Source organism: Ranitomeya variabilis, chromosome 5 (assembly GCF_051348905.1).
Source record: "Ranitomeya variabilis isolate aRanVar5 chromosome 5, aRanVar5.hap1, whole genome shotgun sequence".
Classification (NCBI taxonomy): Eukaryota; Metazoa; Chordata; class Amphibia; order Anura; family Dendrobatidae; genus Ranitomeya; species Ranitomeya variabilis.
The window spans coordinates 507,091,102-507,117,741 of record NC_135236.1 but is presented as its reverse complement, the minus strand read 5'-3'; positions in this window follow the sequence as shown (position 1 = coordinate 507,117,741).

The window sequence follows — 26,640 nt, the reverse complement described above, 5'->3', positions numbered from 1 at the left end:
TTGTGACCGTTTTTCTAAAACGGTCCATTTGGTACCTTTGCCTAAGTTGCCTTCCTCCTCTGATTTGGTTCCTTTGTTTTTCCAGCATGTGGTTCGTTTGCATGGTATTCCGGAGAATATTGTGTCTGACAGAGGTACCCAGTTTGTTTCTAGGTTTTGGCGGTCCTTTTGTGGTAGAATGGGCATTAATTTGTCTTTTTCTTCGGCGTTTCACCCTCAGACAAATGGACAGACGGAGCGAACCAATCAGACCTTGGAAACCTATTTGAGATGCTTTGTGTCAGCTGATCAGGATGATTGGGTTACCTTCTTGCCGTTGGCCGAGTTTGCCCTTAATAATCGGGCTAGTTCTGCTCCTTGGTTTCGCCTTTTTTTTCGTAATTTTGGTTTTTATCCTCGCTTTTCTTCAGGGCAGGTTGAGCCTTCGGACTGTCCTAGGGTAGATTCTGTGGTGGACAGGTTGCAGCGGATTTGGACTCATGTGGTGGACAATTTGACATTGTCTCAGGAAAAGGCTCAACGTTTTGCTAACCGCCGTCGGTGCGTTGGTCCCCTGCTTCGGGTTGGGGATTTGGTCTGGTTGTCTTCTCGTCATGTTCCTATGAAGGTCTCTTCCCTTAAGTTCAAACCTCGTTTTATTGGTCCTTATAGGATTTCGGAAATTATCAATCCGGTGTCTTTTCGTTTGTCCCTTCCAGCTTCGTTTTCCATTCATAATGTGTTCCATAGATCTTTGTTGCGGAGATATGTGGTGCCCATGGTTCCCTCCGTTGACCCTCCTGCTCCGGTGTTGGTTGGGGGGGAGCTGGAGTATGTGGTGGAGAAGATTTTGGATTCTCGTCTTTCAAGGCGGAAACTTCAGTATCTGGTCAAGTGGAAGGGTTATGGCCAGGAGGATAACTCTTGGGTTTTTGCCTCCGATGTGAATGCTGCCGATTTGGTGCGTGCTTTTCATTTGGCTCGTCCAGATCGGCCTGGGGGCTCTGGTGAGGGTTCGGTGACCCCTCCTCAAGGGGGGGTACTGTTGTGAATTCCATTCTTGGGCTCCATCCTGTGGTCATGAATGGTATTTTTGGGAGTTCTGCTCTTGGGCTCCCTCTGGTGGTTTCAAGTGGAACTTAGCAGCTGCATTCACTAATCGGTGCCCTGGCCTTGTTATTTAACTGGGCTTTAGGCTGTAGTTGATGCCAGCTGTCAATGTTCCTTCCTGTGGATTCAGTCCTTTCCTGAAGTTCTCTGTTGGCCAGTCCATTTCAGCTTAAGATAAGTTCTGCTAGTTTTTGGGTGTTTCCCTGCCTATGACCTTTTGTTCAGTTTAAGTTATGTCTCTTTTGTCCAGCTTGTCATCATGAAATATTCCGGCTAGTTGGAAGCTCTGGGGTTGCAGATTTGCCCCTCCACACCGTGAGTTGGTGTGGAGATTATTTTTGTAAACTCTGCGTGGACATTTAGTTTTTATACTGACCGCACAGTAGCCTTTTCTTTCTCTGTCTATTTAGATAGTAGTGGCCTCCTTTGCTAAAATCTAGTTTCATTTCTGAGTTTGTCATTTCCCTCTTCACTCACCGTCAATATTTGTGGGGGGCTATCTTTCCTTTGGGGGTTTCTCTGAGGCGAGATAGTTTTCCGTTTCCATCTTCAGGGGTAGCTAGTTCTTAGGCTGTGAAGAGGCGTCTAGGCAGAGATAGGAACGCTCCACGGCTATTTCTAGTGTTGGTGTTAGGAGTAGGGATTGCGGTCAGTAAAGTTACCACCTCCTCAGAGCTAGTACATTATTTATTTACTCACTAGGTTATTTCAGTGCTGCTCCGTAATCACTAGGTCATATAGGTGATTACTGTCTGTAGAGCTGCCACCTCCTCTGAGCTTGTCCATGATTGGTTTTACCCACCAGGTCATCTCAGTACCACTCCGTAACCACCAGGTCATAACACAGCATGGCAGGACGCATGCATAGCGCGTCTCTCTGAGCGACTTCCGCCGTACTCCATGCTGACATCCACAGGATCTCCCATTGCATCCAGGTAATCTCAACAGCGGCATAATACAATCCAGCGCCATGCAAGCGCTGTTGTGGTTTTTTTTTTCTTTTTTTTTCTCCAGGTTCACGCAGAGCAATGCAGGTATCCTGGCATCTCTTTGCCATAATTACTTTGTGCCTTGCATTCCATATGAGCAACTTAATTGTCCACCACCACTGGTATCTATTCCGTCTATGGCTCCCACTATATGGCATTGTATGTATCCTAGCAAATAGATCAATGGCTGCACTCAACTGTACTAAAGCAAGGAAATGTGCGATACCTGAAATGTGAATAGCATAATGGCTTGTGAAATCTATAAAAAAAACACATGAGATGCTTAGCACAAGATTTGGCCAAAAAATGTGAGCCCATCCACCAACCATCCACCAACCATCTGACCATCCATCAGGTCAGGCACCCATCCGATCTGAGATTACCTTGACGTTTGGTGGATGGGCTCACATTTTTTAGCCAAATCTTGTGCTAAGCATCTCATGTGTTTTTTTTTCATAGATTTCACAAGCCATTATGCTATTCACATTTCATGTATTGCACATTTCCTTGCTTTAGTACAGTTGAGTGCAGCCATTGATCTATTTGCTATGTAAGTCTTTTTTGGCTATGCACCAGTTCAGACTAGATTGCTGTTCAGTCAGTTTACCTATATTTACTATTGTATGTATCCTGCCATTCACCATGTTATGTGGGTACACCACCATTTAATAACTCTGTACTTTACTCCTGAATAAGTTTTATACCATGACAGCATAGACCTGTGGAACTGGCCACTTCAACCTACGGTCTTGCTACCTTGGAACATGACATGAGGCATCCGAGTTTTAATATTAACCTCTTCTTATTCCCCTTATCTCCCAGGCCAGTTCAATAATCCAGTTGGAACCAACACTGACCCTATACATGCTTTACCTACTATACCAGGTCTCTATGGACTACCTTTTTCTATGTTCATTGTATCATCGGTATCCTTTTTCACCATAGCACTCATAGTTTTATCTCCATCTGTATAATTCTATTTTTATACAATTTTGTCTACTTGATGATAATCCAGTTCTAGCCTCCACAACAGTGGGTACTGCTTGTGCCTTACCACCTTTGGAAGCTCTTTTTGCGACTATTTTCTCTACTCTTCGAATGAGTCATGCTACGTTTTCTTCTGTATTTTATTTTTTGTTTTTTACTTTATTTTCCATGGACTGACATGTGAATAGTTATGATATTTTATTTTCCTTTTTTTGTGTGATGATTCACTTATGTATATCTTTTCGATTTTTTTTCATACCAGTAAAATTGTTGTGATGAAGGTCCGGATGTAGACCGAAAACGTTCAAAGTTATATCTTTGTGGATGCACATTAAAGGATCTTCTTCTTTACACCAAAATTCTTCTTGAGTGCCAAATTTTTTCTGATTTTGGATCTATGGCAAGTGCATCAGTATACAATTCAGTGCGGATATTGTTGTCGCAAATTATGTAAATACTTCCTATGGAAAAATATGGTAATACTCAAAAGTTAAAAGGGTTGACCACTACTAGTGCAACCCCTTCTTGAACTAAATGTTTGGCCCTGAAAAAATATAAAAACCTATTCTCCCCTCCTATGCTGGTGCCGTTAGCGATGTCATCACTCGTGATCCCAGAGGTCTCATGCGGTGTTGTCACATGTGACCCCCTGCACCCAATCAGCGCTGGTGTCCCTGTCTCCACCTTCGTATGGATTGAACATGAAGAGGAAGTCATGGATCAGCTGCAGCCAAGACTTCTTCTTCATGCTCAATCCGTGCGAAGTTGGAGACAGTGACGCCAGCGCTGATTGGGTGCAGGGGGTCACATGTGACAACACTGCAAGACCACTCAAGGACCGCGAGTGCTGACAGCACAGGAACGGCACCGACACAGGAGGTGAGTATAGATTTTTTATTTTATTGGGCCCAAACCTTTAGTTCAAGAAGGGGTTGTACTAGTAATGGACAACCCCTTTAAGGCCTATTTCTACAAGGAAATAATCTGTGGGCTAATTGACGATATACCAAGTGATTCGATGCTGGTTAAGCTCTTTTCCAATGGCACTTTCATTGGCAGAAGGGGAGGACTAATTTTTGCAAACACAATGTTCCCAGGAGGTGTATGAACTGCAATAATGAAAATTTTATGTTTGCATAAAGAATTCAATCAAAAATCAAATGATTGTTTGCTTATTTATCATATTATTTATCTTATCAGATAAATACTATATCTCAGTGACTGACAGCAGGCTGAGCCTGCATGCCCAGATAAGATTTCACTCACCTTCTCTGCACAGATCCTGCTGATGCTTTGGAGTGCCTTGCCTTCAGCTGATCGTTATTAGATGCATATTGTCTTGTGAGAGAAGGATTTATATTTATTAGTGATGAGCGAATATACTCGTTACTCGAGATTTCTCGAGCACGCTCGGGGGTCCTCCAAGTATTTTTTAGTGCTCAGAGATTTCGTTTTTCTTGCTGCAGCTGAATGATTTACATCTGTTAGCCAGCATAAGTACATGTGGGGATTCCCTAGCAACCAGGCAACCCCCACATGTACTTATGTTGGCTAACAGATGTAAATCATCCAGCTGCGGCAAGAAAAACTAAATCTCTGAGCACTAAAAAATACTCGGAGGACACCCGAGCATGATCGAGAAATCTCGAATAACCAGTATATTCGCTCATCACTAATATTTATCTAACCTGTACTCCAAAATGGAGTTTGAGCCAGAATGTACAGTATGTTTTGAAATAAGGGGTCCCTCAGGAATTTCTTTGTCTAAAGTACTTAGAAAAAACATAAGAAAGAAATGAAACTAGAGTGAAAGACACACCTAATCCTTGAACTGTGCGTAGACAGTATTACCTTTAGCCAATGAGCTGTATCTATGCTAATGTCTGCACATTTTTAGAGAAAATCTGAGCCAATTACATTGTTACAATGCATGACTAATAATATAACCTATATAAGATGATGTCATGATGTAATAAAGAGAGACCTCTCTTGATGGTCAATGTATCAGTGTGGCACCTCCATGTACGTATTTGGATCTTACAATTTAATTTATAACAGGCAGAATGTCTCAGAGCGTCCCACATTATGTGGCGATGACAGTGTCTTTGAAGACGAAGAGGACTAGAAGCATATCACAGAGCTTGTCAGCTGAACTGACGGCACTGCAAAGCATTGACAAATTCGGACTGCACCATACATGACTGAGCTCACTTCAAACTTCACTCTCCTCTCTGCTTAGATAATGCTGAATCTTTGATGAGCTGTCAAAGTGGGTCAGCCATAGATATCTGTGTTTTCATATTGTTGGGATAAGTCAAGGCTAAAGGAAGTCATAATTTACTGCACTAAATGAAGAAAACCAAAATGTAATTACTTTAGTTGAAGACGTCACTGGTGACTACTGTATTACCTGCACACATACACTATACAGTGGTGACCAAAAGTTTTGCTTTTTTTAAAAAGTGTGATTGCTTCTGTCTGGTTATTGTGATGCCGTTTTACTGGTGATTTTTGTAAACCAGAAGCAAATGGTTGACAGCTACAGTGGGGAAAAAGTATTTAGCCGGCCACCAATTATGCAAGTTCTCCCGCTTAAAAATATGAGAGAGGCCTGTAATTGACATCATAGGTAGACCACAACTATGAGAGTGAAAATGAGAAATCAAATCCAGAAAATCACCTTGCCTGATTTGGCAAGATTTATTTTTCAAATTATGGTGCAAAAAAAGTATTTGGTCAATAACAAAAGTTCATCTCAATATTTTGTTATATATCCTTTTTTGGTAATGACAGAGGTCAAATGTTTTCTGTAAGTCTTCACAAGGTTGGCACACACTGTTGGTGGTATGTTGGCCCATTTTTCCATGCAGATCTCCTCTAGAGCAGTGATGTTTTGGGCCTGTCGCTGGGCAACACAGACTTTCAACTCCCTCCAAAGGTTATGGGGTTGAGATCTGGAGACTGGCTAGGCCACTCCAGGACCTTCATATGCTTCTTAAGAAGCCACTACTTCATTACACTATGGTAACACCCACACTATGGGTGTGCTTGGGATCATTATCATTATTGCAGTGATTATTATTTATTACTTACTGCAAAGTCAAAAATTTACCTACACTAAGATTACTATGCATTTAAACAATTCTGGACTGCCCATATGATGATGTCATGTGTTTGGATGCTTCTGATTTCTGGTTTGTTGGCAACATTAGAGTTAACTAGAGACACACCTGATGTATTTTAATGCACACCTGAAACACACTGCTTCTTTGTGTAGCATCATGGGAAAGTTTAAAGAAATCAGCCAAGATATCAGGAAAAAAATTGTGGACTTGCACAAATCTGGCTCATCCTTGGGCGCAATTTTAAGATACCTGAAGGTGCCTTGTTTATCTGTACAAACAATTATATGTACGTACAAACAAGATGGATATGACCAGCCATCATACCATTCAGGAAGGAGATGGGTTTTATGTCCCAAAGATAAACGTGCTTTGGTTCAACATGTGCATATCAACCCAAGGACAAAGCAAAAGACCTTGTGAAAGTAATGGTGTAAGCTAGTAAGATTGTGTCAATATCCACTATGAAACGAGTACTGTATCAACATGGGCTGAAAAGTCACTCTGCCAGGAAGAAGCCATTGCTCCAGGAGAAACATAAAAAAGCCAGATTAATGTTTACAAATGCGTACAGGAACCTTAATTTTTGGAGGCATGTCCTGTGGTTTGATTAAACTAAAATTGAACTTTTTGGGCATAATGACCATTGTTACATTTGGAGAAAAAAGGGAGAAGCTTGGAAGCCTAAAAACATCATCCCAACTATGAAACATCGGGGTGGCAGAATCATGCTGTGGGGTTGATTTGCTATAGGAGGGACTGGTGCACTTCACAAAATACATGGCATCATGGGAAAAGAAGATTATGTGGCAATACTGAAGCAACATCTCAAGACATCAGCCAGGAATTTAAAGCTGGGGGCAGAAATGGGTCTTCCACATCGACAATAACCTGAAGCATACTGACAAAGTGGTAACGAAGTGTCTTAAGGATAACAAAGTCAATGTTCTGGTGTGGCCATCACAAAGCGCTGATCTCAAACCTATTTAAAGCAAGGTGACCTACAAACCTGGATCAGTTACACATTAGTTTTGTCAGAGAAAATGGGCTCAAATTCCGACCAACTATTGTGAGAAGCTTGCGGAAGGATACTCCAATCATATGACCCAAGTCATTCAGTTTAAGGGCTATAGTATCAAATACTAATGAAATGTATGTAATCTTTTTACTTTGCATTAAGTAATAAAAATGCCTTAAAACATTCTCTCTCTCTCATTATTCTGGCATTTGGCAAATATTAATAATTGTGGTAATCCTAATTGACCTAAAACGGGAAAGGTTTATTCATGTGTGTCTTTTAATATAGTGTCAGTAAACTTCTAGTTTTAAATATATAAAAAAACTTCCTTCTCACCCCTAACGGCAGTGGTCTTTGTTGTCCTTTCTCATTCTCAGGTCCTCTACCAGAGGCCTGGGAGTTTGGGAATTCTGTGCAGGATCTTAGCTGTTCCCAGCATTGCGCTTTTATGGACAGAGAGCTCAGATGTTGCTCCTGGGATCTATTGTAGCCATTCTTCCAACTTCGGGGTCACTGCTCCAAGTGCTCCTATCACCACTGGAATCATTGCTGCCTTTACCTTCCACATCTTCTCCAGCTCTCCTTTGAGGCCCTGGTATTTCTCCAGCTTCTAATATTCAATTTTTCTGATGTTGCTGTCACTTGGCACTGCCACATCTTATCATTGCTGTCTTCTGATCCTTGTCTACTATCACAATGTCTGGTTGGTTAGTCAACACCTGCTTATCCGTGTGAATCTTGAAGTTCCACGAGATTTTAGCCCTTTCATTCTCCACCACTTTATCTGGGGTCTCTCACTTGGACTAAGGGTACTGTCACACAGTGCAATTACGATCGCTACGACGGTACGATTTGTGACGTTCTAGCGATATCGTTACGATATCGCAGTGTCTGACACGCAGCAGCGATCAGGGACCCTGCTGAGAATCGTACGTCGTAGCAGATCGTTTGAAACTTTCTTTCGTCGCTGGATCTCCCGCTGTCATCGCTGGATCGTTGTGTGTGACAGCGATCCAGCGATGCGTTCGCTGGTAACCAGGGTAAACATCGGGTTACTAAGCGCAGGGCCGCGCATAGTAACCCGATGTTTACCGTGGTTACCAGCGTAAAAGTAAAAAAAAAAAAACCGTACATACTCACCATCTGATGTCCGTCAGGTCCCTTGCAGTCTGCTTCCTGCTCTGACTGTGAGCGCCGGCCGGAAAGTGAGAGCAGATCACAGCGGTGATCACCGCTGCGCTCTGCTCTCACTGTACGGCTGCACTCAGTCAGAGCGGGAAGCAGACTGCAAGGGACCTGACGGACATCAGATGGTGAGTATGTACAGTTTTTTTTTTTTTACTTTTACGCTGGTAACCACGGTAAACATCGGGTTACTAAGCGCGTCCCTGCGCTTAGTAACCCGATGTTTACCCTGGTTACCAGCGAACCTCGGCATCGCTCCAGCGCCATGATTGCAAAGTGTGACCGCAGTCTACGACGCTGGAGCGATACTCATACGACGCTGCGACGTCACGGATCGTGCCGTCGTAGCGACGAAAATTGCACGGTGTGACAGTACCCTTTAGGGGGACTTAGCTCACATGCTGTGCAGATGTTCCTGTATACAATCCCGGCTACTTGGTTGTGGCATTCAGTATACACTGTTCCTACTTGTATTTTGCATCCTGCCACTATGTGTTGGACGGTTTCTGAGCTTTCTTTGCATAGTCTGCACCTTGGGTCTTGTCTTTTGCGTTAGATTCCTGCTTCTATGGATCTGGTACTTAGTGCTTGCTCTTGTGCCGCAATGATTAGTGCCTCTGTGCTGTCTCGGAGTCCTGCTTTCTCGAGCCATTGGAAGGATTTCTCCATGTCAGCCACCTCCATTACCTGTCAATGGTATGTCCCATGCAGCGGCTTGATTTGCCATGACGCTTCATGTTCCTGTTCTTCCTTCCAGATCTGTTGTTGTTGCTGCCTTAGGCTTTCTTTCAGCATCTCATCTTTTGGTGCCATTTTCCTGATGTATTCCTGGATATTCCTTGTTTCATCCGTGATGGTGGCTTGAATGCTTATCAAGCCTCGACCACCCTCCTTTTTGTTGGTATACAGTCTTTGGGTGTTAAGGCCCCGTCTCACATAGCGATTTACCAACGATCACGACCAGCGATACGACCTGGCCGTGATCGTTGGTAAGTCGCTGTGTGGTCGCTGGGGAGCTGTCACACAGACAGCTCTCCCCAGCGACCAACGATCAGGGGAACGACTTCGGCATCGTTGAAACTGTCTTCAACGATGCCGAAGTCCCCCTGCAGCACCCGGGTAACCAGGGTAAACATCGGGTTACTAAGCGCAGGGCCGCGCTTAGTAACCCGATGTTTACCCTGGTTACCAAAAAAAACAAACAGTACATACTCGCCTTTCGGTGTCCAGGTCCCTTGCCGTCTGCTTCCTGCTCTGACTGAGATCCGGCCGTACAGTGAGAGCAGAGCGCAGCGGTGACGTCACTGCTGTGCTCTCACTTCTCACTGTACGGCCGGGAGTCAGTGAGAGCAGGAAGCAGACGGCAAGGGACCTGGACACCGAAAGGCGAGTATGTACTGTTTGTTTTTTTTTGGTAACCAGGGTAAACATCGGGTTACTAAGCGCGGCCCTGCGCTTAGTAACCCGATGTTTACCCTGGTTACCAGTGAAGACATCGCTGGATCGGTGTCACACACACCGATTCAGCAATGTCAGCGGGGCCTCAACGACCAAAAAAAGGTCCAGGCCATTCCGACACGACCAGCGATCTCGCAGCAGGGGCCTGATCGCTGGTACGTGTCACACATAGCGAGATCGCTATGGAGGTCGCTGTTGCGTCACAAAACTTGTGACTCAGCAGCGATCTCGCTAGCGATCTCGCTATGTGAGACGGGGCCTTTAGACTTAAGGAGGAGACCTCCATGCATTGTGAGGGGCTTTTGTGTCTTCACATCTGCAGCTTCCATCTCTTCTTTTGACCAGCACACTATGCCAGCAGGGTATCTGATAACTGGCAGGGCATACGCATTGATGGCGTGGATTTTATTCTTCCCATTGAGCTGGCTCTTCAGGACCTGTCTTACCCTTTGATGGTATTTGGATGTTGCTGCTTTCCTTGCCTCCTCATCATGGTTATCAAATCACTGTGGGATGGCTGAGGTACTTGTAGCATGTCTGTACATCTGCTATGTGCCCTGCTGGTAATTCCACTCCATCAGTCTTGACTACCTTGCCTCTCTTTATTACCAAGCAGCCGCACTTCTCTAGTCCGAAAGAAATCCCGATGTCTTCACTGTAGATCCTTGTCAGGTGGATCAGTGAGTTGATGTCTCGTTCATTTTTCACATACAGCTTGATGTCATCCATGTAGAGGACGTGGCTGATAGTGCTTCCACTCTTGAACTTGTATCGATAGCCAGACTCCGTAATTATCTGACTAAGGGGGTTCAAGCCTATGCAGAACAGCCATGGGGACAGTGTATCACATTGTTATATGCCGCATTTGATGGTCACTTGTGCTAGTTGTCTTGAGTTGACTTCCAATGTTGTTCTCCATTGAGTTTCTGAGGAAGGTTCTTAATTTCCTGTTTACATTGTAGACAGCCAAGCATTCACAGATCCATGTGTTTGGCATTGAGTCATAGGCTTTCCTGTAGTCAATCCAGGCTGTGCTGAGATTGGTCTGTCTGGATCTTGAGTCTTGAGCGACTGCTCTAGCTGCTAGGAGCTGGTGCTTAGAGCCTCTAGTGTTGGACCCAATGCCTTCTGAGCTAAATTCACGTACTGGGTCATATGGTTCTGTAGCTTGGTGGCTATGATTCCTTACAGGAGTTTCCATGTTGTCGTAAGGCAGGTTATTGGGCGATAATTGGATGGAACTGTTCCTTTGTGAGGATCCTTCATGATCAGCACTGTTCTTCCTTGTGTTAGTCAATCTGGGTGGTGGCCTGCTTCTAAAAGTTGGTTCATCTGCTTTGCCATGCGTTCATGTACCGCTGTTAATTTCTTTAGCCAGTAGGTGTGGATCATGTCTGGGCCAGCTCTTCATGTTCTTGATGCACTGCTGGATGTCTGCTTCCATAATGGTGACTGGTTCTTGCTCTAGGTGGTTGCTGTGTTTCATTCTCAGATCTTGCAGCCACATTGCACTGGTGTTGTGTGTTTTTTCCTTCTCCCATATGTTCCTCCATTATTGTTCAGTCTCTGCTACTGGTGGAGTTGCTGCCTTTGTGCTGTTACTCTGTAGTTGGGAGTACACCTTGGATGGTTCCTTGAAGAACAGGGCATTTATCCTCTTAGCCTCAGCTCTCTGGTGTCTCTCCCTAGTCTTGCAGCGAGTACTGTGAGGTTCTGTTTTGCAGTCTCTAGTGCTTCAGTTGGGGGTCAGACCTTTGTACTTGTCTAACTTGGTCTTATTCTTGATCTTTACACCCTTCTGTATTTCTGTTAGTTGGCTGACTTTCCTTTGTGTCACCTTGATCTTGGTCTTCAGTCTTCTTTTCCAAGGGGGACACATACTTCTGTTGTTCTTGCTGGTTGTATAGCCAAGCATTTCCATGATTGCTGAGGCAGTAGCATAGATCAGTTTATTGGTTTGAGTTATGGTGGTAGGTATTGATGCCAGTGCTCTATTGGCATCTTCTAGTATACTGTCTGGTTGTGTTTCTTTGCTGAGCCTTGGCAGTTGATCTCTGGTATTGATGGTATTAAACTTATCTAAGATTTTCTGTTTCACATCAGCTGCAGTGCTCTCTAGTTGCAGGATTGGATCTGGATCTTCAGGGGATTGCACATGTTGTTCTTCCAGGTCTTCATGTGGGCTGGATCTGCAGTGCAGTTGATCCATCTCAAGTTGTGATAATAGCTTTCTCTTTATGATATTGAAACATTGGGTGATTAGTTGTTTTTCAGTCATTGGACATGCAGGTCTTGTACCCATCCAGAGTTTCCTCATATATCCCCACTCACTTGGTCTGCTGTTATAGTAGCATTTCATCAGATCCAGGTTCTCTTGCCTTGTCCATGTATGGTTTGTTCCAGTAGCCCATTTATCATCAGATACTATATATACTATATATATTGTAATTTTTTATATTTTAAAAAGGAGAATCAGCCAATGCACAACTTTGGGCACCCTGCATGGTTAATATCTAGCAGCACCCCCTTTTGCAAGTATAACAGCTTGTAAATACTTTTTGCAGCCAAAGAGTCTTTCAATTCTTGTTGGAGTAATTTTCATCCATTCTTCCTTGGAAAATTTTTCCAGATCTCTGAGATTCCTGGTTCATCTAGCATGAGCTGCTATTTTTTTAGGACTTGCCACAGATTTTCTATGATATTCAGATCAGGGGACTATGAGGGCCATTGTAAAATCTTCAGCTTGCACTTTCTAAGGTAGTCTATTGTGAATTTTAATGTGTGTTTAGGAAGATTATCCATTTGTAGAAGCCATCCTCTTTTCAACTTCTGTTTTTTTACAGATGTCATGTTTTCATCTAGAATTTGTTGAAATTTATTTGAATCCATTCTTCCCTCTACCCATGAAATGTTTCTTGTGACTTTGGCTGCAACACAACCACAAAGTATGATTGATCCATCTCCATGCTCAATGATTGGCACAATTTCTTTTCTCCCGAAATTCTGTGCCCTTTTTTCTCCACACATACCTTTGATCATTGTGACCAAAGAATTGTATTTTAACCTCATCAGTGCACAGGACTTGTTTCCAAAATGCATCATCTTGCTTAGATGTTCTTTTGCATTCTTCTGATGCTGAATTTTATGGTGTGGATGCAGGAGAGGTTTTCTTCTGATGACTCTTCCATGAAGGCCATATTTGTGCAGGAACAGTAGACCAATGTACCACAACTCCAACATCTGCTAAATCTTTCTGAAGTTCTTTTGCAGTCAAGTAGAGGTTTTGACTTACCTTTTTATGAGCAGCTCTCACTGAAATTTTGCTTGGGTTTCCAGACCTTATCTTCTTGACCTCCATTGTGCCTGTTAATTCTTAGTTACATTTTGAATGGAGGAAAAGACAACTTGAAAACGCTTTGCTATCTTCTTATAGCCTTCTCCTGCTTTGTGGGCATCCACTATTTTCATTTTCAGAGTTCTAGGCAGTAGAGATAAGCTAACTTGTTCGGAAAACTTTCGCCTATCTCAAATTAACCACGAACATAGGATATTCAGTGTCGTGTTTGGTTTCACAAACCTTTTTACTCAAATTCGGCAAAATTTGGTCACAGTTCGGTCTAAAATCACGTTTCCACTAATGCTTTTGTTATTGCTTTGAATATGATAGTTGTGCTGAATGACTAGTGGGGGAGACAGGTTGACGTGTTCCTTAACTTAATGTTTGCACATTCCGGCAACCAATAAGGGCGCAGAAACCATCCACATCATCATGACACAAGGTCTTCTGTGATTGGCTGTCTTCTGTGATGCCTATGACTAATAACTTTGTTCGAAACGCGTCAGGCGTTTAGGGGCTGCGTGCACGCATGATGTTTTTTTCTCAACATGAGAATAAATTACTGAAGATTTTATGAAGAGACGCCTGGTGCTGGAACTTTCTTCTTTCCTTTTTGCTGTTGCTATTGAGTGGTATCCAGCCACTTGTTCCTGGCATGTGTTCATCAGGATTACGGTTAGGCACCACTAATCCCTTTCCCTGTTCCCTATATGATATTGGCTGACAAAGTCACATGTTCCTAGCCAAATAAAAAGCAGACGTCTTGTTTTGTTGTTCCATTTTCTCAATTTCACAGTGCAGAGAAGCCACTTCTGCTACTGCTGCAAGTGAACTTGTCAGTTAGCTAGATAGGATCTTGTCCTGTGTGAAATTGATCTTCCAGATCTAAATTGTGCAAAAACTGTGATATATCATTTGTGATAAAACTGTGTTTTAGTGAGAAATCAAAAAGCCAGATTTCCACTTAAAAATTCCTAGGCCTAATATTGGGGTTCAGCCAGGATGCCTAATTTGCTAATCCAAATAATTTGTGATAAAACTGTGTTGCATTGAGAAATCAGAAGGATTAACAGTGTTGTTCAGGCACATGATCTAAGAAAATAAATTGTGATTGTTCATTTAGTGACCAGTGACTGACAGGTGAGGGCCTAAGGTTCTGAAACAGCAAGTTACAAGAGGAGAAGTGTACAAACAACATGAGTGGGAAAGAGTAAGGTCGTCATGGGGAAATAGGTTTGGTGATCGACATGTACGTGGGTTAGGTGTTAATGTTAATGAAAGATCAATGAAAGATTAACTCAACAAAATACCTTGTCATCCTAGCCAAAGACCAATGACAACATCTGTTACTGGATGGGCTACTCCACTCCCTTCCTTTGGCAGCCACACAGCTGTACGCCTTGTAGATGACTTCCAGAAGTAGCATGTGCTCCAGTGGATGGCAAGTGCTGAATCAAGTGAGCTCTTCTCCTTTTCCTCCACCTTGAAGGGAACCTGTCACCAGGTTTGGACTATAAGAGATATGGTCATGATCTTTCAGGACTGTTATACAGCATTCTATAATGCTGTATATCTGCCCCCAACATGACCTGCAAGAGAAGAAAAATGACTTTTATTATAGTCACCTGCGGGGCGGTCTGGTCCAATGGGCGTCACTGGTCTTGCCCCAGGAGCCTCCCTTCTTCTTGTGATGCCACCCTCCTGCATGCTTCATGTGGAAGATGCGTCTCTTTGGCACCTCGCTCCTGCACAGGTGCACTTCTCTGCCCTGTTGAGGGCAGAGCAAATTACTGCTGCGCGCAGGTGCCGGGACAGGTCAAACAGCCCCGGTGCTTGCACACTGCAGTGCTTTGCTCTGCCTTCGACAGGGCAGAGAAGTACGCCTACACAGGAGCGCTGTGCTAAGGAGATTGTGTGGCTGACGAAGGGATGCATCATCTACATGAAGCAAGCAGGATGGGGATCATAAGAAGGGAGGCGCCGGACCAAGACCAGCGATGCCCATTGGAACGGACCGCCCCACAGGTGAGTATAATAAAAGTTATTTTTCTTCTCTTACAGGTCGGGTTGGGGGTAGATATACAGTATTAGAGAAAGTTGTATATCAGCCCTGAAAGGTGATGGCTATACTTTATATTGGTCAAAACTGGTGAGAGGTTCACTTTAACACAGTATAATCCTCAGAGTGAGAAGTGTAAGAACAGAAAGAATGACGATGAGGTTGTAGATTCCACTTGGTGTGAACCCAAAGTAACTCAGCAGAGAAGGTGGAGGAGGAGGAGGAGGAAGATGAGAAAGTTAATTTGCAGCTTCAGCCTCAGCCATGAAGTAATACAACTACAACAATTATTGCATCCTCAGCACACATTCTGGATGTGGCCAATATCGATCACGAGTATGCAGGGGCATCAAGGGTTGCCTAGCCTGGACCTTTTTTCAGACCACAAAGGATGACCCAACTCACATTATCTGCCAAATTAGCAAAAAAAAGGAGTCAGGAGAGCCAAAAATTGCAATAATTTGACAACTACATGCATGAACCGGTACATGCACTATCACCATGCTTTAGTGTGGGAATATCACTGTGCCAAATATTCTCACACAGGTCTCCAGCTGCAGAAACTACAAGTGTTTACCCCTACAGTCGGGGTGAGTGAGAGCCCTTCAGCTGTTACAAAAGTGGACAAGACTGCTGTTTTTGTGACACAACACAACTTTCTCAATCCACCAAAACGTCTCCGCATGCACCTCACTCACAGTCCAGCAATTTGTCCTGTTCCATGTACTCTACCTTCCCTCACCACAGTAGCCATTCCTTGTTCCAGCAGTTGTGATCACGTAAAAGAATGTTTCCTCCTAAACATGCCAAAGCTAAGAGTTTTAATTTCACCATCTCCAATTTGTTGGCCACAGAAATGCTGCCTTTCCACCAGGTGGATACAGACGATTTCAGAAAGATGATGGACGTTGGAGTCCCCCAGAACCAGTTGCCCAATCACCATTACTTCTCTGAGAAAGCTGTTCCTGTGCTACACCAGCATGCCAAAGACAACATCACCTGTTCACTGAAAAAAATCAATGTCTGCCAGGGTGCTTTCGTGCATTCCACCAGACACCTGGACGAGCAAACATGGGCACTGGGTGACTCTGGTGACTGTGGGGACAGGCAGTCAAGGGGCTGCTCTACAAGTCTTTGAATCCCCAAGGTTTCTGAGACAAACCTCTGTATCTAACATTTCCTCCAATGCTTCTGGCTCTTCCATCTGTATTCTCAACCTCTCCCTTAATCAGACATGCTTTTCAACAGTGCAGATAGAACCCCCACCTCTGTCTTGTGCAGCCAGGGCTCATCGCAATCAGGCAGTGTTAAAATGAATATGCCTTGGAGATTACAGTCACACAGCTCAAAAGTTGTGGACAGCTATCCAGGCCAAGTTAGAGCAATAGCTGTATCCACTGAAACTGGAGCCAGGGAAGGCCGTGTGCGATAACGATGCCAATCTGGTGGCAGCCCTACGCCAGGGCAACCTTACACATGTGCTTTGCATGGCTCACATCCTCAACCTGGTGATGCAACAATTTCTCCGCCCCTATCCCGGCCCAGATGTGGGCATATGTTGCAGTGACTGTGGCAGCAGCGATGAGTCCTAGTGTAGTATGTCTTTTTGCATAGCCTGGGTCAACACAGTATGGACGTTGTGCAAATCACCCTTAAGGAGAGGGCACAGATGAAAGACCTCTGCACCCTTCTGCAAAGTTTTGAAATGGCTAAGATGGTTAGTGGAGCGCCCCCACTGCCGCAGGGCCGAGGGGCACCCGGTACCGGGCCTCTGCGTCTCAGGCCTGGGGTTGTCACGGTGGCTAGGCCCGGTCCGTGACCCTGCTGAGGGGCGTCCAGTGAAAGTTGAGAATGTGATGATGTTGTGGTGCGGTGTAGGTCGCGGTGAATAACGAGGACACCAGGTTGCAGTCTCTTTAACTCTTTACTGAAGGCTTCAGGATCCTCAGTCCGGAATACGGTTAACCGGGCTACCTGAGTCCGGCCGGTCCGATGGCACCTCCAGAGTTCCCTTTGCAGGTGGAAATCTGTGCCTACCTTCTAGCGCTTGTGTGTTGTAGTCCTTCCCTGCTGTGCTTACGGGATAGTTCTCACAACTGTTGTGTATGTTTCTGAAGTTCCCTCACAACTCGATTATGATGTTCTTCTTCGTCCCCCCAGATGATATGGCTAGGACGCACCCGTATGACGTGTAGGCTCGGAGCTCTTCCGGGACCCTAGAGTCGCCCCTCTCCAAATGTTGCCCCCTGTGTCTGCTTAGGTGATTTTGGGTGAGACAGCCCGCCTAGAACTGACTGTCCTGCCGTAGGTTTGAAGTAAGGCCTGGAGCTCAATACTTCCTCGGCGTTTCCGGCCACCGGCTACGCGCCTCAGTAGGATGTTGCCTCGTCTTACAGCACGACTCCTACTGGTGTTTCTCCTTGTTGCGTTGATCTCGTTTCTCACTCAGCACAATAAACCTCGCTTCTTGTCCTTTCTTGGGGTACCGCCGCAATTAAGTGCAGGCGCGGTCCAGTAACGCTCTTTCTGTTCGCTAGGCCTCTGTCAGGATCCCACCCCTGACAGGGACCCCCCCTGAATCTTCCCCTGCAACACCCTCTGCCACAGGATGTTGCCTGGTTCCAACCCAGTCAGCTTCTGACTAACTTCCTATCTAACCCCCAGTTTTACCAGATTGTGAGGAGTGGCCTAATACATAGCACCCTTAGCTCCCCCTGGAGGCCAGACTGTGAAGGGTATTGGTGTCTGTGATACCTGGTCAGGTGAACTCCTTCAGTGCCATCAGACGTACCATAGCCCCCCTTAGCGGCGGAGCATCAGTACTGCAACGACCAGGACTCTGGGGCGCTGCATTAGCGCTGATGATGACATCATCAGCATCACTATTCCGGTTATCTACATGCTGGAGCACACAGAATAGTCTACTTGAGGAGGTAATGGTCCCAGAGGAATAGGTGGAAGCAGAGAAAGTTGCGGCAGGTATAACAATATCTTTCCCTGGAAAGGGAAGAACGCATGCTGGAGTATCGAAACGCGCTTGAAGACAATCTTAGGAGTGGATTTCCCCAAGACAGCAGTGAGGCATAAAGTGTGCATTGCAGCTCTAAACTAGAGATGAGCAAATATTTCAATGTTCAAATATTTCAAACACATGCATAACACCTTCTAACTGCCCCAAAAGCTGCCAAAATACAACAAATGATGGACAGACACCAGGAAAGTGGCCTCAATTCACCCACAGTACAAATTGTAGCATGGCACTGCAGCAATCAGCCATGCATAAGGTATCGTAGACTGGGTCAGCATTTACAACTTTTAACTGAACGTTAAAGTAAGGCAAGGTGGGTGAGGGATCGGTGTAGATCACATACAACAGCTCAATCTGCTTTCATGCTGAGCCACACTCAGGTGACACAAATATCAGTTTCGTAGACTATCATTGTAAGAAAAATCTACGAATAATAGTAAAACGGGTAGTTGACTCCAATGAAGTGGAGGCCTGACAGATTCAGAGGCCTACAGCTACAGGAAACACACATGAAGGAAACCCAACCAAAAGTGTTCACAACTGGCATGAACAAAGACCTCTGTATCGATGCAAGTCGAAGACCTGAGGGATGCGAATGGCGGAAGTGAGCACACAGCTTCCGTGCTTTCTACAGCAGCTCAGCCTGGTCAAGATAGTGCCGGAAAAAATGCTGTACCACCCGGCTGAGGACGTGAGCCATGCAAGGCACATGTGTGAGCTTGCGTCACCGTAGGGCAGCCACCAGGTTCACACTGTTATTGGACACGGCCTTCCCTGGATGCAGGTTTGGCGGAGACAGCCATTGATCATTTGTCAATTGCCATTGTCCACAACTCTTCAGCTGTATGACTGCGATCTCCAAAGCATATCAATTTTAACACTGCCTGATTGCTGTGAGACTTGGATGCGCAGTACGGACACGGTGGGGATTCACTCAGCACTGTGGAAACGTGTCTCATTAAGGCACTACAACTGCTGATGTTACAAACTATTTTTTGAAATGTGGAGACTCGAAGTCTCCATCTGGTGGGTTGCCTATGGTGGTAGGTGTGTCAGATGTCTATTATAATATTTCTTCTACTCTGGTAATTGATGCCACTTTAGTGGTGTGTGACAACCATTTTTTGAAATGTGTAGACTCGAAGTTGAGTCTCCATCTAGTGAGTTGCCTGTAGTGGAAGGTGTGTCAGAGATCTATTATAATATTTCTACTCTGTAGAAATTGATGTCACTTTAGTGGTGTGTGACAATATTTTTTTGAAATGAGGAGACTTGAAGTTGGGTCTCCATCTGGTGTGTTGCCTGTAGTGGAAGGTATGTCAGAGGCCTAATATATTATTTGTACTCTGTGAAAAATGATGCCACTTTAGTAGTGTGTGACAATCATTTTTTGAAATGTGGAGACTCCAAGTTGGGTCTCCATCTGGTGGATTATTTGTGTAAGTAGCACTCCCAGACAGGCAGGCCTGCACTTACTTTCAGTCAACTACCTGTGTTACTTTCCTTACATTTTTTTTTACCATTAGTACTGTATGAAAGTGTGGCTGGAAAAAAAATGTGGAGGTGTTTCATGAGGTATCAAGGCTCCTAGCTAAGAAGGCTTACACCCCTCCCTTAACCACCAGGTCACCTTTGAAACTTCAGTTCAAAACTGTAAATGCTGGCCCAGACCCTGATACCTCATGCACGGCCCATGGCTGACTGCTGCTATGCCATTTGCAAATTTCTACTGTGGTTTAATTGATGTCATTTTTCATGGTGTCTGCCCCTAATTTTAGATGTTTAGGATGCTTTTTGTCCCCCCTTAAGGTGTTGTGTATAAGTTTTTGTTTGGCTTCCCATTGAATTAACCCCTTAAGGACAAGGGGTATTTGTGTTTCCATTTTTTGCTCCCCTTCTTCCCACGGCCATTTTTCCATCAATATGGCCATGTGAGGACTTGCTTTTTGCGGGATGAGTTGTACTTGTGATCGGCTCCGTTGATTTTACCATACTGGAAAACAGGGAAAAAAATTCCAAATGAAGTCAAATTGCAAAAAAGGGCAATTCCACAATTTTGGGGGGACTTTTTTTACCATGTTAACTAAATGCTAAAACTGACCTGCCATTATGATTGTCCATGTCATCACAGACACCAAACATGTCTAAGTTCTTTTTTATTTAAGTGGTGAAAAAAAAATCCAAAGTTTGTAAAAAAATTTTTGCTATTTCCCAATACCCGTAGCTTCTCCATTTTTCAGATCTGGGGCTGAATGAGGGCTGATTTTTTGCGCGTTGATCTGACGTTTTTATTGATACCAATTTGGTGTGCATACAATCTTTTGATCGCCCATTATTGCATTTTATTGCAATGTTGCAGCAACTAAAAAAGGTAGTTCTGGCGTTTTGAATTTTTTTCTCGCTAAACCGTTTACTGATTGGATTCATTCTTTTACATATTGATAGATCTGGCTATTCTGAATGCGGTGATACCAAATATGTGTATATTTAATTTTTTTATTGTTTTATTTTGAATGGGGCGAAAGGGTGTGATTTGAACTTTTATATTTTTTTATTTTTTTAATATTTTTAAAAACTATTTTTTTTATTTTTTACTTGCTTCAATAGTCTCCATGGGAGACTAGGAGCTGTGATCATCCGATCACTTGTTCTACATACATACATGCATACATACATGCTGCATCCCTGCTCTATGTAGCAGAAATGCTCACTTGCTTGCTGGGTGCCACTCATAGCTATCCAGCTATGACAACCACATGGGTCTCCTGCAGACCCCAGATTGTCATGCCAACCCATCAGCGACCCACGGTCATGTGACACGGGCGCCGATGGGAGGTGTTAATGACACACTTCCTGCTGTCAGAGTTTGACAGCAGCATTTAACTTGTTAACAGCCGCAGGTGGATTGCAATTCCTCCCTTAGCTGTTAGGGGCACATGACAGCTGATCAAATCAGCTGTCATGTGACAGAAAAGGTGCGAGCTCATCATCGGAGCCCACGACACTGGAGCGATAATTTCATGACGTATTTGCGATGTAGAAGTCGTTGGTTACTGTGCGCACATCGTATACAACCTTTGTTACACGATGCGATCATGCCGCCACAGCGGGACACTAGACGACGAAAGAAAGTTTCAAACGATCTGCTACGACGTACGATTCTCAGCGGGGTCCCTGATCGCAGTAGCGTGTCAGACACAGCGATATCATATGGATATCGCTGGAACGTCACGGATCGTGCCGTCGTAGCGACCAAAGTGCCACTGTGAGACAGTACCCTAACTGAAAGTATGGGCCTTAGGCACCCTATTCTGTCACTGAGTGTAGCCATATAATGTATGGTGGTCATGACCAGTAAAGTATGTTATGGACACATCTCTGGTGCCATATTCATAATTGATGCAATTATTGTATCATTGTGAGCATGGTCAAACAACCACTCCATAGAACTATGAATGCTGGCATGGAGGGGTACTGGATGATAGGGTTTTAGCGATCAGTGTAGATAGTCAAAAAGAACCTGAAGACCCACCTCTTCTAACAAGCCTACAACCTGCAGTAACCACTGATCGACCAAACCGCTGCACGACCAGCTCTACCCTCGCCTACAGTATCCTCACCCATCCCTTGTAGATTGTGAGCCCTCGCCGGCAGGGTCCTCTCTCCTCCTGTACCAGTTGTGACCTGTATTGTTTAAGATTATTGTACTTGTTTTTATTATGCATACCCCTCCTCACATGTAAAGCGCCATGGAATAAATGGCGCTATAATAATAATAATAGTGAAACCTCTAATGGTCTAAAATCAATTACATATTCATTTGATAGCTGATAATTGTCATCGACTAGATTGTGGCCTTCTTACTTAACCCTTGTATGTATATTACTTTACAATAAAAAAATAAAAGGTATTCACATTTGTTTATGTTTTTTTCTATATCTGTGATTGATGAGTGAATTCAATTTATCTTTGACCTTTAAGCACAAGTACAAACAAGCTTACTCACACATCTAAGCTCAAATTCCATTGACCTGTCTGTTTTCCAGGTCTCATGACATTAACATATGTTTCACAAAGGAAATGAGGCTTGAATTGTGCAGTGCAAATGTAATATATTGTGCCTTTGTTGCTTTAAGAATTCTCACTGTCAAAAGTCATGTCTATAAGGATGGCCCTACGCATACTTTTTTCATCATCCGGAATGCCTTAATTGAACCAACAAGAATGAGTTAACCATCAACAAGCAAGACATAGCTGGCAGATCAAATAGTTATTACACTGTGTTCCAAATTATTATGCACAAAGAGTTTAGGAGTGATAAGGTTAGAATTTTTTTGTTTGTCATTTAAACTCATTGATGGTGATGTGTGTCACTGAAAGCAATTGCAGATACCTGTGCACATTAGTTTGGCAGGTGTGTCCAAATAAAGGCAAGACTACTTAAGAAGGCTGTTCCACATTATTAAGCAGCCTACATTTTTTGCCAAAATGGGAAAGAAAAAGGATGTGTCGGCTGCTGAGAAGCAACAAATTGTGTAGTATTTAAGTCAAGGCATGACTACAATCAACATTGCCAAGACACTTCATCGTGATCATCGCACAATCAAGAAGTATGTAGCTGACTCCCAGCACACACGTGTGCGTGCTGATAAGGGAAAATTGAGGACTCTTTCCAACAGGCAATTACGTAAGGTTAAAAGAGCAGCTGCAAAAATGCCTTGTCATAGCAGCAGACAAGTTTTTGAAGCTGCTGGTGCCTCCAATGTCCCCAGAACAACAAGATGCAGGGTCCTTCAGAGGTTTGCAGCTGTGCGCAAGCCATCCTGTCGACCACCTCTATCCACTGCACACAAGCAGTGGGCCAAACGATACATGAAGACTGACTTCCAAACTGTTTTGTTCACCGATGAGTGCCGTGCAACGCTCGATGGTCCAGATGGATGGAGTGGAGGATGGCTGGTTGATGGACACCCCATGAAATCACGGCTAAGGCGCCAACAAGGAGGAGGTGGAGTAATGTTTTGAGCTGGAATCATGAGGAGAGAGATTGTCGGCCCCTTTATGATCTCTGAAGGGGTAAAGATGAACTCCATAATCTATGTGGAGTTTCTAAAACAACACTTCCTGCCATGGTTCAAGAGGAAGAACCATGCTTTCCGCTGCAAGATCATTTTCATGCATGATAATGCACCGTCTCATGCTGCAAAAAACACATCTGTATCTCTGGCTGCTATGGGCATAAAAGAGGACAAACTTATGGTGTGGCCACCATCTTCTCCTGACCTCAACCCCATTTAGAACCTCTGGAGCATCATCAAAAGGAGTGTCTATGATGGCGGGAGGCAGTTCACATCTAAGCAACAGCTCTGGGAGGGTATTCTGTCCACATGCAAAACAATTGAAGCAGAAACCAACCAAAAACTGACAAATTCAATGGATGAGAGAGTTCAGAAGCTTCTTTCGAACAAGGGGTCCTATGTGCAAATGTAACATCACCTAGAATAAAGTTTTCACTTGAAAACTGTTTGATTTCATTTTGTAATAAGCTGATAATGCTTATAACTTCACAATTGACAATTTTTTTGTTCAAAATTTAAAAAAAAGGTTGAAAACTCTGCTGTGCATAATAATTTGGAACATGCATTTTGAGTGTTTATTTCTTTTTAAAAAGATACTGTTTTCATAGGCAGTTTGTTCCAAAACATTGCAATTATACTAGAATAGTAGATGACTGGAAAATAACAATGACTGCAATTCAGATAGGTAATGTAGAGAAAATATGAGGAAATATTATTTGCATAATAATTTGGAACACAGTGTAAATAAGAGGAAAAAAAAGGAGCAACGCACTTGTGGAAAATTGCAAATGATAACTAAAATTTGACTAATCATGTCATACACATCTAATTTTAGCTAGCCATGGATTACATTTTCCAACATCATAGATCATATTAATGGCCGATGCAAATCTGCCGCCAGCCATTGTGAATGACAGTTCATCAACTTTGCACCCCAAAAATACTGTGGTGCCAGAAAAATGGCAATGATACATAACAATGCCAGTAAAGAATGCCTTATAATCCATGGTGATCTTTGGCAGTAAAATAACTAATAGGCATATTATTGGTCAAATTATTGTACCATCATGGGTATTCACAGGACTATGTTTATATACAGATGCTTCTCACAAAATTAGAATATCATCAAAAAGTTAATTTATTTAAGTTCTTCAATACAAAAAGTGAAACTTATATATTATATAGAGTCATTACAAACAGGGTGATCTATTTCAAGTGTCTATTTTTGTTAATGTTGATGATTATGGCTTACAGCCAACGAAAACTCAAAAGTCATTATCTCAGTAAATTAGAACACTTTATAACACCAGCTGAAATTTTCTTTTAAAATCTGAAATGTTAGCATACTGAAATGTATGTTCAGCAAACGCACATAATACTTAGTTGGGGCTCCTTTTGCATCAATTACTGCATCAATGTGGCGTGGCACAGAGGCGATCAGCCTGTGGCACTGCTGAGGTGTTATGGAAGCCCAGGTTGCTTTGATTGCAGCCTTCAGGTCGTCTGCATTGTTGGGTTTGGTATCTCTTATCATCTTCTTGACAATACCCCAAAGATTTTCTATGGGGTTAAGGTCAGGCGAGTTTGCTGGCCAATCAAGCACAGTGATGCGGTTGTTTTTAAACCAGGTATTGGTACTTTTGGCAGTGTGGACAGGTGCTAAGTCCTGCTGGAGAATTAAATTTCCATTTGCAAAAAGCTTGATGTCAGAGGGAAACATGAAGTGCTCTAAAATTTCCTGGTAGACGGCTGTGCTGACTTTGGCCTTGATAAAACAGAGTGGACCTACACTAGCAGAAGACATGACTCCAAAAAACATCACTGATTGTGGAAACTTCACACTAGACCTCAAGCAACTTGGATTGTGTGCCTCTCCTCTCTTCCTCCAAACTTTGGGACCTTGATTTCCAACAAAGTGCAAAATTCACTTTCATCCGAAAACAGCACCTTGGAGCTCTGAGCAACAGTCCAGTTCTTTTTCTCCTTGGCCCAGGTAAGACGCTTCTGACAATTTCTATTGGTCATGAGTGGCTTGATACAAGGAATGCAAAACTTGCAGCCCATGTCCTGGATATGTCTGTGTGTGGTGGCTCTTGAAGCAATGACTCCAGCAGCAGTCCACTTCTTGTGAATCTCCGACAAATTTTTTAATGGCCTTTTCTTAACAATCCTTTCAAGGCTGTGGTTATCTCTCTGTTTTTTGCCACACTTTTTCCTTCCACTCAACTTATTAATACAGTGCCTTGCGAAAGTATTCGCCCCCCCCTGGAACTTTTCAACCTTTTCCCACATATCATGCTTCAAACATACAGATACCAAATGTAAATTTTTGGTAAAGAATCAATAACAAGTGGAGCACAATTGTGAAGTTGAATGAAATTTATTGGTTATTTTAAATTTTTGTGGAAATTCAAAAACTGAAAAGTGATGAGTGCAATATTATTCGGCCCCTTTAACTTAAAGGGAACCTGTCACCCCCAAAATCGATGGTGAGGCAAGCTCACCGTCATCAGGGGCTTATCTACAGCATTCTGTAATGCTGTAGATAAGCCCCAATGTTACCAGAAAGAGGAGAAAAAGAGGTTAGATTATACTCACCCAGGGGCGGTCCCGCTGCGGTCCGGTCAAATGGGTGTCTCAGGTCCGCTCCGGCACCTCCTATCTTCATTCCATGACATCCTCTTCTGGTCTTCACGCCGCGGCTCCAGCGCAGGCGTACTTTGTCTGCCCTGATGAGGGCAGAGCAAAGTACTGCATTGTGCAGGCGCCGGGCCTCTCTGACCTTTCCGGCGCCTGCGCACTGCAGTACTTTGCTCCGCCTTCAACAGGGCAAAGTACGCCTGCGCCGGAGCCGCGGCGCGAAGACCAGAAGAGGATGTCATGGAATGAAGATGGGAGGTGCTGTACCGGACCTGAGACACCCATCGGAGCGGGACCGCCCCTGGGTGAGTATAATCTAATGTCTTTTTCTCATCTTTTATGTAACATCGGCGGCTTATCTACAGCATTACAGAATGCTGTAGCTAAGCCCCTGATGAGGTGAGCTTACCTCACCATTGATTTTGGGGGTGACAGGTTCCCTTTAATACTTTGTTGCGCCACCTTTTGCTATGATTACAGTTGCAAGTCGCTTGGGGTATGTCTCTATCAGTTTTGTACATCGAGAGACTGAAATTCTTGACCATTCTTCCTTGGCAAACAGCTCGAGCTCAGTGAGGTTTGATGGAGATCGTTTGTGAACCGCAGTTTTCAGCTCTTTCCACAGATTCTCAATTGGATTAAGGTCTGGA